Genomic DNA, 11,362 nt, shown 5'->3' on the forward strand with positions numbered 1-11,362 from the left:
CATAAAGACATATACATAGGTATATATACATATCTTTAAATATCTTTAAATATCTTCTATTTCCTTTATTACCCTCCAACCCCACCACCCCTCCCACAATTGGAGCAAACTGGTGAACAACAACGCTTAGGCCTGTATTTCCAGCTTATACATACTATATACATTTTATGGACACAGTCTATTTTACAATAGTTTTATTTTGTTTTTAACTCTTGTCCTTCCTCTACCCTCAACCTCTCCTATACATTTATAATGTCCATCCAGTTTAATTTCTATTTGCCATATCTTTCAAACTGTGCTCTTTCAAATAAGTTCTTAACCTATATACGTTTTATGGGCACAGTATGTTTTAAATGATTTATCTTGCTGTTATTAGTTGCTATTAGTCCCAACCTTCAGCCCCATTCAAGCCCTCCCATCTATCTCTTAACACCATCCATATTGGATTTCTAGTTGCCATATATGTTACATCTGTGCTGTGACATTTATCAAAAGTTCTGAGCCTTTCCATTGAAAATAAACAGTTTTGCTAAAAGTATTATTATATTGTTGATTGATTGACTTTTCAGATCGCCCAGTAGTGTTATCTGCAGGGTTAGCTCCAGGTAAATATTGCAATTCTTCAGTCATTCCTGGACCTGTGACCAAAAACAAGCTACATATGGACAGTACCAAAATAAATGATTTGTTTCTGCCTCTCCGCAGCAAAATCTGCTGAGCTGGGAAGGTTGTATCCCCCATATAAATAAAATGTTGTTGGTTGCAAGAATTCTGTATAATAGTTTAAATTGAAAAATACTACGTTTTGAATCTGGTGTCGTTTTGCGTCTCAGTTCATAAACCATGTGCCATGGAATCGGTACGTCAAAAATCTCTTCCCAGCTATTTTGCAATCTATATGGCACGGCTGGCAATTTTTTGGTCCTTAAATGAAACTGGTGTACTTTTTTTTTAATCACAATTTTCTTTAACCAATTATGGTCTTTAATACAGGGCCGACAGACAAGTTCCTTACTTTTTCCGCTTCCACTTTCCTCTTCCATTTTTGCGGTAATGCTGCAATTAGTTGGTTGTAATTTTGTGTAGAGCAGACATTTCCATATGTTTTAGTTAGCTGCATGTGTGACACCAGTCGTATTTATATAATTTACGAAGATTATACTTTTTGTTAATAAAAAAGTTTTATCAGTTAGTATATTTGAGTTTAACCACAACATTTGTTGTATTATTTGTTCTGTCTTTTCTGGTGGATTAAATTGAAATTACAACCAACTTTCTATGGCTTTGTTTTAAAAAAGTGATATTTGGGAGATGATTTCCTTTTCAAATTGGTTGTAACCTGGTTGTAATCTGAATGAGGAAAAGGCCTTTCTTGAACATAGGGTGAGACATTACTAATTTGCTAGAGAACCAGTTTGGATTTAAGTATAACTTCTGTATGACTGAAGCCTTTAGTGAGAGGTCGAATTCAATCCATTATATATATATATATATAGGCCCGTTTCATTTTGTCTGGCTTGCCTGTCCAAATAAAATGGAATCTGTTTTTCTCATAAAATGTTTAAAACTGTTTGCTAGGTGTAGGCAAGACCATGAGCAAATAGGTATATGGGATATGACTAAATAGTTAATCAGGGTGATTTTTCCACAAATAGAAAGGTATTTACCTTTCCATGGTAGCAAGATTTTATTATTGCAAACTTTCTATAAAAATGTATTGGAGGGAAATCATGCATTTCTTTCGGGATATGTATACCGAGTATATCCACATCACCATCAGACCATTTTATTGGTAAACTACATGGAAAGTTAAAGTAGTATTTATTTGTGATCCAATACATAGTACAGTTATCATGATTTGGTTGTAATCCAGAGAGGTTTTAAAAATTATCTAGATCCTCTATGAGGCTGTGGAGGGATCCAAGTTGTGGATTTAAAAGAAAACAGTGTACAATGACACTTTGGTTTTTAAGTGCTGTATTGTTGGATCTGAAATGAATAGCTAACATTTTGATGAACATAATAAATAGATATGCCAATAGTGGGCAACTGTCACGTTCGTCATATGAAGGAGACCAAGGCGCAGCGTGGGTATCGTTCCACATTTTTATTTATATATGAAACTATGCAAGACATACAATAAACTTTAAACAAAACAAACCGTGACGAAGAGGTGCAACATGCACTAACTCAAAATAAATCTCCCACAAACACAAGTGGGGAAAAAAACTACTTAAATATGATCCCTAATTAGAGACAATGATGACCAGCTGCCTCTAATTGGGAAGCAAACGAAAAACATAGAAAAAAGAAACTAGAACACAACATAGAAAATTTAAACTAGACAAAACCCCCCAGTCACGCCCTGACCTACTCTACCATAGAAAAATACGAGCTCTCTATGGTCAGGACGTGACAGTACCCCCCCCAAAGGTGCAGACTCCGGCCGCAAAACCTGAAACCAAAAGAGAGGGTTGGGGGGGGGGGGGGGGGTGTCTAGTGTTGGTAGCGGCTCAGGTGCAGGACGAAGAACCCTCTCATCCCGCGGATCCTCCCACATCGGAGGCGGTTCTGGTGCGGGACGAAGAACCCTCTCATCCTGCGAACCCGCCAGCGTCGCTGGAGGCTCCGGGCCGGGGAAACGTCTCAGGAGGCTCCGGACCGGGAACTGTCGCCGGAAGTTCTGGATCGGGAACTGTCGCCGGAAGTTCTGGATCGGGAAGGCACACTGGAGGCCTGATGCGTGGGGCTGGCATAGGTGGCGCCAGACTGGTAACACGCACCTCAAGGCGAGTGCAGAGAGCAGGCACAGGACGCACCAACTGGGCAGGCGCACTGGAGGCCTAGTGCGTGGAGCCGGGACAGGTGGCACCAGACTGGTGACACGCACTTCAGGGCAAGTGCGAGGCGCAGGCACAGGACTTACTGGACTGAGGACACGCACTTCAGGGAGAGTGTGAGGAGGAGGCACAGGACGTACCTGACTGAGGACACGCACTCCAGGGAGAGTGCAAGGAGGAGGCACAGGACGTACTGGACCGTGGAGGCGCACTGGAGGTCTGGAGCGTAGAGCTGGCACAACCCGTCCTGGCTGAACGCTCCCTTTAGCCCGGCAAACGCGGGGCGCTGGCACAGGACGAACTGTGCTGTGAATGCGCACTGGCAACACAGGGCATAGAGCTGGCGCAGGATATCCTGGACCGAGGTGTACTGGAGACCAGGAGCGCTGAGCCGGCACAACCCGTCCTGGCTGAATGCTCACTTTAGCCCGGCAAATGCGGGGCGCAGGCACAGTGCGCACCGGGCTATGAATGCGCACTGGAGATACAGTGCGCATCACCGCATAACACGGTGCCTGACTGGTCACACGCTCCCCACGGTAAGCACGCCCGCTCTGCAGCGCTCTCAACGCCAACACCTCTCTCCGGAATCTTTCGTCGAGATCCTCACTCGACTCCCTGACTGGCTCTGGTTCACCCCTCGGCTCCGCCAACCACTCCGTGTGCCCCCCCCAAAAAAATATTTTGGAGCTGCCTCTTGGGCTTCCGTTGTTGCCGTGCTAATTCCTCGTAGCGTCGCCATTCCTCTTTTGCTGCCTCGATCTCCTCCCTTGGACGCCGATACTCCCCAATCTGCGTCCAGGGTCCCTTGCCGTCCAGGATCTCCTCCCAAGTCCACTCCTGGACACGGTTCTTGGTCCTTTGGTGGTGGGAGATTCTGTCACATTCGTCATATGAAGGAGACCAAGGCGCAGCATGGGTATCGTTCCACATTTTTATGTGAAACTATGCAAGACATACAATAAACTATAACCAAAACAACAAATCGTGACGAAGAGGTGCAACATGCACTAACTCAAAATAATCTCCCACAAACACAAGTGGGGAAAAACAACTACTTAAATATGATCCCCGATTAGAGACAACGATGACCAGCTGCCTCTAATTGGGAATCATACGAAAACCCCAACATAGAAAAAAGAAACTAGAACACAACATAGAAAATTTAAACAAGACAAAACCCCCAGTCATGCCCTGACCTACTCTACCATAGAAACATACGAGCTCTCTATGGTCAGGATGTGACAGCAACCTTGTTTTACTCCTCTTGACAGTTAAAAACTTTCTGAGATGTAGCCATTATTTACACCTAGGGTTACTATACATACTTTTAACTCATTTTATAAGAGATTCTCCAAAATTGAAATGTTCCAGGCATTTATATATAAACTCCAGTCGTACTTTATCAAAAGCCTTTTCAAAGTCTTATCTCCAATGTATCATCCCTGTAAAAAACCTGTTTGATTAGAATGAATAATGTTCGACAATACCTTTTAAATTCTATGCTCTATACATTTTACTAGCATTTTTGCATCACAACACAACTGTAAGGAGGCTCCAATTTTTTAAATGGACTGGATCTTTATATTTCCCACTTGTATCCTGTTTCAGTAATAATGAAATCAGACCTTGTTGAGTGTCTGATAATCTACCATTTGCATATGAGTGATTAAACATGCTAATAACGTCTTCTGAGTATATCAAAAAAGGTTTGGTATACCTCAACTGGTATGCCATCCAGCCCTGGAGTTTTCCCAGACTTAAAGGCTTTAATTCCTCTGTAATTTCAACTTCGCATGAGTCATTCTGTATGGCTGTTAATTTTACATTATTAATAGAAAACAAATCCGTACAATTAGCTTCGGTTAGAGAAGATGAAGGAAACTGAAACAAAAACATATGCTTAAAGTACTTTGCTTCCTCTTTAAAAATATCATTTGGCGAATCATAGGTTACTCAGTAATTTGTAACAAGTTTCAGTAAATTATTTTTAGAAGTATTTCTATGTTGAATATTAAAACATAATTTAGTGCATTTTTTCCCATATTCCATCCAGTTTGCTTTATTCTAATATATTACACTTGATCTTTGTTGAATAAGTTCCCCCATTTCTTTTTGTTTTTCCTCTAACTTATTCTGAGCCTCTATGGTACGGTTTTTATTGCTATCTATCTGTTCTGTTAGAGTCGCCCCTAGACCTTCTATTTCCTTTGTTAGTACTGACTCCTTTGACCTAAATTGCTTTTGTTTTATAGATGAGTACTGAATTGCATGGCCTCTAAAGGCACATTTAAAAGTGTCCCATACAATAAGCGGATTTGCTGTACATATGTTATGTGGGAAAAAATCTGTTATAAATTCCTCTGTCCAAGTTAAAAACAAGTTACCATCCAATAGACTTTGATTACATTTCCAATATCCTCGCCCACGTGGAAATTCAGCAAGAGTAATGTATATGCCAATTATCTGATGGTCCGACCGTATTCTATCCCCTACCAACACTTTTTTCACTTTTGGTGCCAACAAGAATGACATAAGAAAGAAGTCAAGACAACTAGGTTGATTGATCGTCCGCTATGTATATCTCAGTAGGTCAGGTTATTTAAGCCTCCATATATCCACTAGTTCCAATATGTCCATGACATTCATGATTTCCTTAAGAGCATGAGGGTGATAGTTTGTAGTGTGATTTCCTTAAGAGCATGAGGGTGATAGTTTGTAGTGTGATTTCCTTTACCTTCCATTAAGGTATTTTAAACAGTATTATAATCTCCCACCATAATAATAGAGTCTTGTATTGCTTGCAGGGTTGATAATGTATTATATATATTTTCAAATAAGCGATGATCATCATTATTTGGTCCGTAAAGGTTAATGAGCCATATCTGTTTATGGTCCAATAACATATTTAAAATCATCTACCTTGCGGATCTGTTTGGAGATTTTGCACATTCAGATCCAAATGACTGTTAATTAATATCATCACCCCTTTTGAGTTTCTTTGCCCATGGGAGAAGTACATTTCACTCCCCCCCAGTCCATTTTCCACTCACCCTCACCTAAAATTGTAGAATGAGTTTCCTGTAAACAATATATATTATATTTCTTCTCTTTGAGCCAGGTACATTTTGTTCTTATTTTCTTATCTGCTAAGCCATTACAATTATAACTAGCTTTTTTTACCCACTATGATTAATATGTTCTCATTGGAAACGACAGGCTGTGGTCTATCTTGGGTTAGTTATACAAACCTTTGAAATCCGTGTAGCAGTGAGCACCAAAGAACCTAAACGTACATCAATAACACAACCTAGAGGCCGGGTGCAGTACTCCTCAACGGTCAGAAAGATCCAATGTAACGATTTTAACCGCCAGAACATCATTGCCACCGCTCAAAAATATACATTTCTTAAACAGTACATATAGAACTGTAAGCAAAGAAATGTGATTCAAACGTCTAAAACTTTATATGAACGCATAAAATTGTCCACCAGCAATAGTCACTTATCATTGTAAAGTTTTCTCTCTCAATTTCTCAAATAGCTCTCCCTCAAGTCTTGATTGGTGCGTTGCAAAAAGCAGGCAGAAGACAAGAGTGAGAGAGAGAAAAAAAAGAATACAGTAGAGGTCCGGGGTGCAGGTCTTGTGTGTAATGAAGCTTCAGACAGACAGGTGTGGGGAAGTGGATGCTGAGTTTGAATCAAGCAGTGTGTCGAGCAGTTGGTGAAAATGGATGTCCTGAATGGACAACAGTAGTGTCGAAAACTGTAACAAAAAGGAAATTGTCTAAAATTGAAGGATAATGATGATATGAAGGATAATGATTTGCTTCTTGTTGGGATGCGTTTGTTGAGTAAGGATGCATGTGGGAAACCCATTTGAGGTGTCAAATGGTGAAGTATGCACTGGGAAAAGTCTGTCAATGTGACCAGGAGTGGTCTTATTTTCAATTCATTGTATTTCTGAAGAACAGAGGAAGATTGCAGCGGACCTCAAAAGAATCCAGACAACAGAAGTTTCATCCTTTGAACTTCTGAGTGGAGCACCTGTCAAAGGAGTCATCTCAGGGGTTCAGGTTGAATACCTGAAGGGAATTCCTGGTGTGGTTGCTGCCTGGCCTCTGACCCGCTGGGTGAATGGAGAAAAAGAAGAAAGTCTGTCCGTCTACCTACGCATGAGAAGCGTGGTTGTCAGATGGTGGTGGGGATCATGATCCCGAGTTCCTGGAGTGCGGAGTGCGGAGTAAGGGCGAAGGAGATTGGGGTGGCAAATTTTTGTGCAACCATTCGAATCTCCTATGAAGGCGATTAAAATAATTGAGAAAACAAGTGACGCTAGTGACAATATGGTAGTGGATGCACCACAGCCTGTAGTAAATGTTTCCTGCCAGTCAAAAGACACCCTGTGTATTAAAAAGGTGGCTTTTGTGGCATTCATTGCCACAATTATAAACTATAAGTCTAAAATAAATCTAAGAAACTGGACATTATAGTGGCAGAAAAGTTTTTGGGACTTAAGGATTTTACATCTGAAGACTTGCAAAGGGTACTGGCGCCGGAAGACGGCCCACCCTCCCAGGCTCCCCTTGAACCTGTTTAGGGATCAGATATGGTAGTTTTTTTGGTAGTTTGTTCCGTTTTTTTTGGGGGGGGGGGGGGGGTGGAATCTTGTTTCCGTCCCACACAGTAGGTGGCGGGATGCACATTCAATTGTGCAATCGCCAATATACCAAAGAGCTGTCTTTTTAGCTAGCTAGCAGGTTTGAGCAGTAAGTGCTTGATAACCAAATAAATTGGGAAATAAATTCTAATAGGTATTCTATACCTTGAGTTGAGTGGAATCTACTTGCTGGCCAGAAATGTGTCTGTAAAAGCAGACAGTCATCTCTAGCAAACACCATAAAACAAGTCCACTAATTACAGGCAGGAGCCAATGCTTAGGTTAAGCCCAAGGACACACAGCACATGGGGAATTTTGAATTACATTTACATTTACATTTAAGTCATTTAGCAGACGCTCTTATCCAGAGCGACTTACAAATTGGTGCATTCACCTTATGATATCCATGAAGACAAAGGGAAGAATCTGCTACAGTTCATCCAGTACATAACCAGTCCCAAATAATAGAATATAAACTGACCCATGATAAACCAGTTCAACTCAGGTTAACATATCAGCTTTATTCACCAAATACATTTGCATGTACAGGAATGACTGAAATGTTGCTGCCACAATAAACAATATACAGACGATAAACAAAATTTACAGTGCAAAAAATAGATGCAGAATCTTCACAGATTCACATACAGTATGTACACTGTGAGCACTATAAGCTACATTATAAATGATGCATGTAAGAGATGTGCAGAGAGTGCAAAGAGCAATGTGTAGTTCTGGGATGATAGTGCAGTGAATAGTATGTGGATGAATAGTACAAAGTCCATGGATGACAGGATCATCGTAGACCAGGTTGCCGGTTGGATGAGGGCCATGGCACAAGGGGAAGAAACTGTTCAGGTGGCATGAGGTTTTGGTCGTGATTGACCTGAACCGTTTGCCAGAGGGGACGGAAGGGGTTGGCAATGATCTTTTCTGCACGCTTCCTTGCCCTGGAGTCGTGCAGGACCTCGAAGGACCCTCTCAGCAGACCGGACAATCCGTTGCAGTGATGGAGGAGCTGAGGATGGACTCGATGATGGTTGTTTACAACTGCACTGAGGAAAACAGATTTGTTTTATAGTAATTGTCTGATTGGGAACTACAATTGTCTTTCAATTACAGAATCTCAAATTATTTCAATTTGCTACTGGAAGTTTTATTGAAAACTGTCAGTAATACAGGAGTCAAGTCGCAGGGAGTCTCATCAGATCAGATGATATCAGCAAGCCAGCCAATACAGACACCCTGGTTCGAATCCAAGCTGTATCACAACCGGCCGTGATTGGGAGTCCCATAGGGCGGCGCACAATTGGCCCAGCGTCGTCCGGGTTTGGCCGTCATTGTAAAAAAGAATTTGTTCTTAACTGACTTGCCTAGTTAAATAAAGGTTAAATTAAATAATCTGTGGAAAGAGCACAAGTAGAACAAAAGATGTAAGTGTGACCACAGAAGGCTGCTGAGTGGAGAACAGCTCATAAGAATGGCTGGAATGGAGCAAATGGAATGACGTCAAACACCTGGAAACCATGTGTTTGATACTATTCCACTCATTCCGCTCGTCATTACCAGCCCGTTCTCCTCAATTAAGGTACAGCGCCACCAACCTCCTGTGGTGCAAACAGAATACATTTCCACCTAAAACAACTCCTCACTACTCGCATCCTTCTCAAAACCCATTGGAGGAAGTCTGAGGCGAGGAACCTTGGGTCGTCTCCTCCAATTGGGTTGAAGATGTCTTGATCACCCTCTGGCTGTTGTCCAGACAGAAGTAGCGTTGGAAGGTGTCCCACGCATTGTTTGTGGCCACGTCACCTTCCCCAGAAACAGTGAAGATCTCCAGGTTCTTACAGTGGGGCATCAGCATAATCTATAGAGTGCGCAGAACAATACAGGATATGGAATTAGATTTAGTATGGAGTCGAAGTCCTAACTTAAAATCCTTGTACAAGGATAGACATAGGTAAAAAGGTAAACAAAAGTAGGGCACAGGAGTTTGAGGAAGGTGGCGCGCTACATTGGGGCAAAAAAGGAGTGGACCAAAAAGGTGTGGACACCTGCTCATCTAACATCTCATTCCAAACTCATGGGCATTAATATGGAGTTGGACCCCCCCTTTGCTGCTATAACAGCCTCCACTCTTCTGGGAAGGCTTTTCACTAACATTGCTGTGGGGACTTGCTTCCATTCAGCCACAAGAGCATTAGTGAGGTCGGGCACTAATCTTGGGCGATTAGGTCTGGCTCGCAGTCATCGTTCCAATTCATCCCAAAGGTATTCAATGGAGTTGAGGTCAGGACTCTGTGTCAAGTCCTTCCACACTAATGTCAAACCCTTAATGTATGGACCTCGCTTTGTGCACTGGGGTATTGTCATGCTGAAACAGTAAAGGGCCTTCCCCAAACTGTTGCCACAAAGTTGGAAGCACAGAATGTCATTGTATGCTATAGCTTTAAGATTTCCCTTCAAATCAAATAAAAATTGTATTTCTCACATGCACCAAATACAACAGGTTTAGACCTTACTGTGAAACGCTTACTTACAAGCCCTTAACCAATGACGCAGTTTAAGAAAAAAAGGAGTTAAGAAAATATTTACAAAATAAACGAAAGTAAAACATATTTTCTTAAATATGAAAGAAAAAGTAACAATATAATAACGAGGCTATATACAGGGGGTACTGGTACAGAGTCAATGTGCGGGGGTACAGGTTAGTCGAGGTAATTGCAAATAGTCCGGGTAGCAATTTGATTAACTGTTCAGCAGTAGAAGCTGTTAAGAAACCTTTGGACCTAGACTTGGCGCTCCGGTACCACACTGGAACTAAGGGGCCTAGCACGAACCATGAAAACAGCCCCTGACCATTATTCCTCCTCCACCTAACTTTACAGTTGGCACTATGCATTGGGGCAGGTAGCGTTCTCCTGGCATCCACCAAACCCAGAGTTGTCCGTTGGACTGCCAGATGGTGTAGTGTGATTCATCACTCCAGAGAACGTGTTTCTATTGCTCCAGAGTCCAATGACGGCGTGCTTTACACCCCTCCAGCCGACGGTTGGCATTGTGATCTTAGGCTTGTGTACGGCTGCTTGGCCATGGAAACCCAATACACGAAGCTCCCGTCGAACAGTTCTTGTTCTGACGTTGCTTCCAGAGGCAGTCTGGAACTCATTAGTGAGTGTTGCAACCAAGGACAATTTTTATGTGCTTCAGCTCTCGGCGGTCCCATTCTGTAAGCTTGTGTGGCCTACCAACTCGCAGCTGAGCCATTGTTTTTTGGGGGGCAGGGGTATATCAGCTTTAATATTGCAGATGTATTGTGGCTTCCATCAATGTAATTATCTGCATTATTTCCAATCCCACATACATTTTATTTCATAAATGTATATACAGTGCCTTTGTTGTTTCTCAATCTACACACAATACCCCATAATGACAAAGCAAAAACAGGTTTTAGACATGTTTGCAAATGTATTCAAAATAAAAACTAACAAAATAATTTAAATAAGTATTCAGACCCTTTACTCAGTACTTTGTTGAAGCAACTTTGGCAGTGATTACAGCCTCGTGTCTTCTTGGGTATGACGCTAAAAGCTTGCTGCACCTGTATTTGGGGATTTTCTCCCATTGTTCTCTGCAGATACTCTCAAGCTCTGTCACGTTGGATGGGCAGCTATTTTCAGGTCTCCCCAGAGATGTTCAATCAGGTTCAAGTCCGGGCTCTGGCTGGGCCCTCAAGAACATTCAGAGACTTGTCCCGAAGCCACTCATACGTTGTCTTGGCTGTGTGCTTAGGGTCGTTGTCCTGTTGGAAGGTGAACCTTCACCCCAGTCTGAGGTCCTGAGTGCTCTGGAGCAGGTTTTCA

This window comes from Salmo trutta, chromosome 30 (genome assembly GCF_901001165.1).
Source record: "Salmo trutta chromosome 30, fSalTru1.1, whole genome shotgun sequence".
Lineage (NCBI taxonomy): Eukaryota > Metazoa > Chordata > Actinopteri > Salmoniformes > Salmonidae > Salmo > Salmo trutta.